Below are 7964 nucleotides of genomic sequence, written 5' to 3' on the forward strand. Positions count from 1 at the left end.
GACAGCTCCACAATTTCTTCAATGGTCCGTCGTCGATCTTCCTTGATGATTTCACGAATTTTTTCAACATTTTCATGTGTTCGGGCCATTGCAAAAACGACGATCATACAGAACAGTTGTCACTATAAACTCTGCCGAAACTAGTCCTTACCTTCTGAAGCAACGGTAGTCGGCTTATCGACTCAGGAATGTTAGCTCTATGCGCTCATAGCGGCAAAACGCGGTACTACAAAAGCTCTGCCCACAAAAAAAAATTAGTTCGGTTTCTTTTGGATAACCCATCGTATGTCTGACATGACACGGACCGCATATGAACCACCTCGTGTAACAAATTTTGAATCCACCGGGATATGAAGTCAGAAGAGACGGCATTATGTAGACTACGGCTCAGTAAACACGTAAAGACGGCAACATGCAAGCAGCAAAAAAGAAGAAATATTGACAGACACAGACAAAAAACAATATGGGGAATACAAATTCTTCCTTCAGTTCTTCCAAAATGAAGAATTTAGGCTAAAATAACTCAAATTGTATATCTAACTAAAGTCTAAACATCATTATGAAGAGCTTGTACGGAGACGCGTTTGTGATAATATCTGCAAGTTCCATTTTAAGCAGTGGCAATTTTGATGGTAAAACAATATTTCTGGAGATAAAGCAGGATTCACCGTCTGCCAGTACAGCTTGCAGGAATCTGTAAACACGGTACACAGTTACATTAGGACTGGCCCGTGGGTATCAAAACACAATACACTTGGAAGCAGGAATCCGTGTCTCACCGGTCACTAATGAAAATAAAATAGAGCGGGGATTTATTACACAGGCCAACAGCTGTTTTGGTGCCGGGGTATTTGGAGCTGATTTCATATGAATTTGATGCCCTGAATTCAAATATGGCATTAGTTTTTGCCTAGGAGCTCAAATTTTTAAGATATAACATTTTGGTGAAATATACGTTACACTATTTTAAGTTAAATCAGTGGATCAAANGTCCTAATTCACAGCTAAAAATATTTCTCAATTACGAAATATTCTGTTCAGTAATGTTTAGGGAAATTGTCGTAGCTTATCCTGAGAATCATATAAAACCCATAATATATTCTTTAGACAAAACCCAAATTTTCTATAGTGTTAAAAGTCATAATATATACACAGATAGTTAAAAATAGTTAAACGTATAGTACTCACTAAAATAAACGAATATTCCCAGTCTAATGTGTCCACGAACCTGAGCCTACTCAGATAGGCTCGATGTTCATCTGATCCCTGCAGCAGGATCTGCACGTAGATCCCATGCATTTCCAAACGACTTTCAGCTCTTTAGCGCACAGATTTACGCATTGATTCCGACAATTATAGCTTCACTCCAATCCCCAGACCGGAATTCTGTGCTCTTTGCTCTGATACCTCGAAATCAGTGATCGACACTGAGTACACAGAACATTTCGTGTGTCCCCAACCAAAATACAGGAATCTGAGATCATAGAATCGTGAAAGACAACTATCAGGACCTTCGCATGTTACCACACTTCATTGAAAGTCTGGCTGTGTTGGTGTCTGACAATGTAGATAAATGAGGTGGTGTCCTATCAAGCATGATGGACACGTCTTATCCTTGCGAAGTGGAACATATTACAAGACTAACCGGTAAATCACTCATCAATCAAGTCGGTGCACTGCACCCGCTAGTCTGCTAGGAAAGACAAGTGGTCATAAGATTCCATCATCTAAGGAGCCCTCCTAGCCCTGGCACCCATATATGAGCAAACATTGATTCCTGGAAACATGTTGACAGGGCCCTGTTTTATTCATTTAATTTGGTACTATATACCTTACGTTTTTAAACATCATAATCTGTAATTTCGTGTATCGTTCCATACCCCACCACTACCTACTTCCTGCTGCGTCCCTTTCCTTCTATAACATAGCTTCATCATCTTCTACTCCCTTGTCCTCCTTCATTGTCATGGCCTCCTGAATCCTTTCCAATGCTCTCTCTGTCTCTCCAGCGTTGCACCCAACAGCGTTTCGGCCAAATACTTTTGTGTTTAATTAGCTACGCAGTTTGTTTCTGAGCAGCACAAACGCCTGTGCCCTGATTTCGGTTTGTAAAATTGCTGTAATTTTCCTTGGACTGTACCTGTATTATTATTGTTATTAATGTAACATGCATAACAAACAATGGGGAGATAAACATCTCGCATAATCGCACTTAACCATATGACGAATATTTATAGCTCGTTGCTAGGCAACACTCAACGCGCCAATGGACTGGCGAGGTAGAAATACACGTGACATCATTTCTATGTGGATTTCCTTATGCAACAATAGGACTGTGTTCTTTATGCGTGGTCGATTCGGAGGCTATATAACAACAGTTTTCAATTTAAGTGAAATAATTCAGAATTCTGATTTCTGAGTTCTCGGTGGAAGATAGCTAAGAATTGTTCGTCGTGTGAAGATATGGCGTGATTAGAAGAATATATTTATGTGTAATATTTGGAGTGCGTGATTCAGTGAGAGTGTTATAGTTCCTGTGTTCTAGTTGTAGTACCAGGAGGGGACTATTTTGTGTTTGTATATAACACTGAATAATAAAGTGTAGAAACCATGAAAGCTCTGTGATTACGTGTAATTAATTTTGCTGCATATAAGAAGTAAATTAACCCATTCATCAAACCCTGAACCCGCGTAATTTGTCACTGATACACGTGACAATATTATTATTAGGATTATTATATAAATTCGTCCATTCATTCGTCGTATTTTATTCATTTGGCTTGCCTAATTGATGAGCGTAAATTCTCCATTACTTGTACATGTCTTCTAGTCCCTACTTGTGTCTGTGACCCTAACATGTCTTTCCTTCTATTTAAATACTAAACAATGACACAATGTTCTGGAATCTTCCCCTTCAAGGATATTCTCGAAACCTCTTGATGCATGACGTCGAAATCGGTCAGCGGAATGGAAGATATGTTATACACCGTTGGACTCTTCGGGACAAAGAGACATCAGGAGTTAGCGATGTGATTAGTACTCGTAATTGGATTTATTAAGAAGCTATAGGTCGTAACAACAATTAGTTATTAAACTATTTATGCTTAAGAAAATATACAGTTATTCCAAAATTATCTTCCCCTAATTTAAACGTCTATTTGTGTGGGTAGGATCTACAGAAAGTATAGTTCCATCTATTCTTCCGTGTCGGACCATGTTTAGAGGTCTGTTGTCTGGCAACGCAATGACCAATCCGTTATAATATTTATCCTTATAAAATAATAGCTGTTAGGATGTAAATAGATTATGATTGGAAACAAGGAAGATGATAAAATTCTTTACACTGGAATAATAAACCCAGTTACATCAGATGAACACCGGTTCAATAAAACACATAAACAGCGAAAAACTTTTCGGCATGAACCAAGGAAATCACAGACGGAAACCGAATCCGAAGGTAACTATACTATTCCAAAATTAAATTACATAAACCCAATATACCAATCAGGCTTCCAATAAACAATACTGAGTTAATGAACTTAAAGTAGCTAATTTAATTGTAAAAGTTCAATGAGTGTACAGAAAATATTAAAAATTTGAAATTAAATCTTGAACACATCCTCATAACAATAAACAGAGAAGATTGATTTGTGATATTCCTCTAATAGAAAGAAAGGAAACTTCAAAGAGTTTAAGAGAACTTATAGGAAAAAATACGAAATGAATGCGAGTGTATGTGAGGATATAAATGTGACAGAACTGGCCCGAAACATATCAGACGGTAAAACATTTACATTCTCTAACCAAAGGAATTCTTGGAGCAAAACAGATTATTGTACACGCCATAATTCAATTGAGACAATAAATATATTTTCATAGAAATGCAAAATTTTGTATATATCTCTAGAATCACACTTTCGCGTTGAATGGATGCTTTCTCTCTCTCATGATATTCCGCGTGACACCTATTTAATTTTCAGCAGAGAGTAGACAGTCCCTCCATAACTCACGATCATGCTTATCCTTCACTGTGTGATTTGAGATGCATATTCAGAATGAAGCGATGAGTTAACTCTTTCTTGCACACTTTGCATGTTAACGGTAGTTATCCACAGTGTACTCTGAGATGCGTGTTTAGGTTAGAGCGCTGAGCGAACCTTTTCTTACACACTTTGCATGAAAAAGGCCGTTCTCCGCTGTGTGTTCTTAGATGGGTGTTTTGGTTCGAGAGGTAAGCGAAAGTTTTCTTACATATTTTGCACGAAATAGGCCGTTCTCCACTGTGCACTCTGAGATGATTCTTCAGGCTAAACTTCTCAGCGAAAGCCTTCTTACACAATTCGCAAAAAAATTACCGTTCTCCAATGTGTACCCTGTACAACGAGATATTTTTTCTCTGCTGCCTCCACTTGTATGTCCGGATAGAATATATCTACGGGGGAATGATTTCTTCCATATCTCGCACGTATGAACGTCATTTTCTCTGTGTAACTCTGGCAATTCCGCACTCTGTTCACAACGAAGTTCCTCTGCATTAACATCCTTATTGAAGTGCGTTGTTGAAATTAATTCAACGTTATGCAGTTATGTATAGGAATTCTTTGAAACCATTGTTGATTAATAACATTCCGGGACATTTGTAAAATATCTCCTTCCGTTCCATGAGTAGCAAAATTTCCTTACTCCATAGCCTGTTGGTTTATTTTTATAGCAATTAAATTATAATGTAATTACATCAGTAGATGTTAAGTGGAATATAATTTTTTGAAATTTTCTAATTTTAAATTCTAGTTCACTCAACGTTGCCGTTATTGATGAAGCAAACCTCTGTCTCTCTCACTAAGAACAGTACATACCATTTGCTATTCAAGAACCAAGGAAATCACATAAGAAAGCTGAATCCGAAGGTAACTACACTATTCTAAAACTGAAATATAAACCTACTAGACAATTCATTCCTTCAAATAAACAATGATGAATTCACGCAAGAACACAAGTTAAGGTAATTATGAAAATTCAATGAAATGAAATGAAAAAAAAAAAAAAAAAAATGTGAAATTAAATTTTGGACGTATGTTTGTAACAGTGGACAGAGAAGATTGATGTGTTGAATTTTCCTGTAGTACAATCAAATAAATCTTAAAAAATGAATAAAACCAATAGAAATTCTAAAAGATAAGAGTACATTACTAAAACGAGTATTAGTGAAGGAAACAATGATTAATGATTTAAAAATGTGAAACAACTGGCACCGAAACTTATCACATAGTAAAACATTCAGGTTCTGTAACCAGATACATTCTTGAAGTAAAATATGACAATTTAAACAGAATAATTTAGTTGATACAATAAATATATTTTCATAGAAATGCAAAATTCAGAATATATCTGTAAACTCGCACTGTCACTTTGAATTAATGCTTTCTTGCACACATTACACGAAAGCGTTATCTTCCATGATATTCCATGTGACGCCTTTCTTGTTTTCCGCCACAAGTGAACATTCCCTTCCATATCTCACAATCATGCTAGTTCTGCACTGTGTGATTTGAGATGCATATTCAGAACGAAGCGGCGAGTGAACCTTTTTCTTGCACAATTTACACGAAATATGCCATTCTCCACTGTGCACTCTCAGATGTTTCTTCAGGATATATCTATTAGCGAAAGTTTTCTTACACACTTCGCAAGAAAAGGGTCTTTCTCCACTGTATACACTGAGATGTATTTTTAGGTGATGGAGCTGAGTGAACCGTTTCTTACACAAATCGCACGAGAACGGTCGCTCTCCAATATGTTCCCTGAGATGCCTGTTTAAGTGAGAGTGTTGTGCGAAAGTTTTCTCACACAGTTCGCATGAAAATGATCATTCTCCATTGTGAATTCTGAGATGTGTGTTTAGGGTAGAGCGCTGGGCGAACGATTTCTTACACACTTTGCACGTAAAAGTTCGTTCTCCATTGTGAACTCAGAGATGGGTGTTTAGGTTAGAGCGCTGAGCGAACGATTTCTTACACACTTCGCAAGAAAATGACCGTTCTACACTGTGCATTCTGAGATGCGTGTTAGGGTTACAGAGTTTGGCGAACGATTTCCTTCACACTTCGCAAGAAAATGGCAGTTCTCCATTGTGAATTCTCAGATGTGTGTTTAGGTTAGAGCGCTTGGCGAACGTTTTGTTACACATTTTGCACGAAAAAGGCCGTTCTCCACTGTGAACCCTGAAATGATTGTTTAGGTAAGAGCGCAGGGCGAATATTTTGTTACACACTTCGCACGAGAACGGCCGTCCTGCAGGGTGCACTCTGGTATGATTGTATAAATTAGTGTGACTAGTGACTTTCTTGCTATCTTCGCAGGAAAGAATTCACTGCGACTACTTGATCCTTGTACTGCACTATACTTCGGAGATAACGATCTGACACACATTTCACAACGAGACACTGTTTCTCTGTTGCTTCCACTTGCACGTCCCAATAAATTCCTACGACACAATGACTTCTTACATATCTCGCAAGTATCGAAGTTTTCTTCTGTGTTTAACAATTCTGCTCCCTGTTCACGAAGAAGTTCTTTGGCATTAACGTCCTTAATAGCATGTGTTGTTTCATTATTTGCTGTATTTAATTGAACACTCTGAAAGAAACAGAAATGCTATCAGATCCTGCAGCGGAGTTGACCTCGGAGACATTTTGCAGTATTACACACCTGACACTTTTACAAATATTGTTACATAAGGAGAAACCAAGATGATACAAAATTTTGTTCCAACTTGGTTCTCAAAATTTACTAATCGAAACATAAATTTCTCTAAGTAAATATTAGAATGTGTCTGTCAGTTTAAGTGGTAATGTTGCAAGGCGCACACGCCATGCTACGCTTTAGTTAACCAAGTAACTTAAACTGGTCGTGCCACCGACTGGAATTATTTGCGAGAGAAGAAACGTCCTTTGCCTCTTATGTGTAAGAATTTTACAGATATATTTCTTGAAATTCTTACTGGTATTGAGCAGGTTAAACCACGTGAAAATGATATTCCTCTACATAAAGTTAAATCGTATGATCCTGTTGTACAGCAAAGGTCTTATTTTGCCTTTTGCCTTTATGCCCTCTATGTGTAACTTCGGTCACTGTTGCGCCGCAATTTTGAGACTAGAAATCAAAATGCATTGCCTAAATGTTTCAAGACTTGCGACAAACGTTTTACAGCAATTACATTAATATGTCAACACCTGGACTGGCAATCTAGGTTAAGAATGCCTGATTTAGCAGCGTACGCAATAGCACTTCTGCAAGTTGCGTTGGAGGGACACTGGATTAAAGGATAATATTGTTAAATAAGCAGCAAAGAGGACCACGAGCCCACCCACAGCCAAAAGGTAGCCAATGGAAACCCTCCACCCCGAAATTGAGGACGAAAGGAGGAGTTAACCTCCCTCTTTCGTCAACCACAGAGTCAACATGTTAAAGATATAAATTACTGAATTGAGGAGACTTAGGGATCTGATCTAAAACGTAATAACCAGTTGTCAGCCGGAGGCCCTATCCGATATGTGTGCCACGAGATGGTGGATGGCGACATTTATCTGCATCTGCGTACGCAATAGCACTTCTGCAAGTTGCGTTGGAGGGACACTGGAGTAAAGGATAATATTGTTAAATAAGCAGCAAAGAGGANTAAGTGAAGACATTGTTAAGAGATTTGTTGTAGGGTTTGTAAAGTGTGGAAACCCGTGATATTGTGATAATTAATTGTAGCCGTTATTTGTAGATTGTTAAATAAACCCAATTAACCATCTCTACGGCGTCTTCAGTAACGTAAACACGTTACATTGGTGTCAGAAGTGGGATCAGTAACGAGAAAACACGTTACATTGGTGTCAGAAGTGGGATCAGTAACGAGAAAACACGTTACACTGGTGTCAGAAGTGGGATCAGTAACGAGAAAACACGTTACAATATTT

This window comes from Cryptotermes secundus, unplaced genomic scaffold (assembly GCF_002891405.2).
Source record: "Cryptotermes secundus unplaced genomic scaffold, Csec_1.0 scaffold601, whole genome shotgun sequence".
Classification (NCBI taxonomy): Eukaryota; Metazoa; Arthropoda; class Insecta; order Blattodea; family Kalotermitidae; genus Cryptotermes; species Cryptotermes secundus.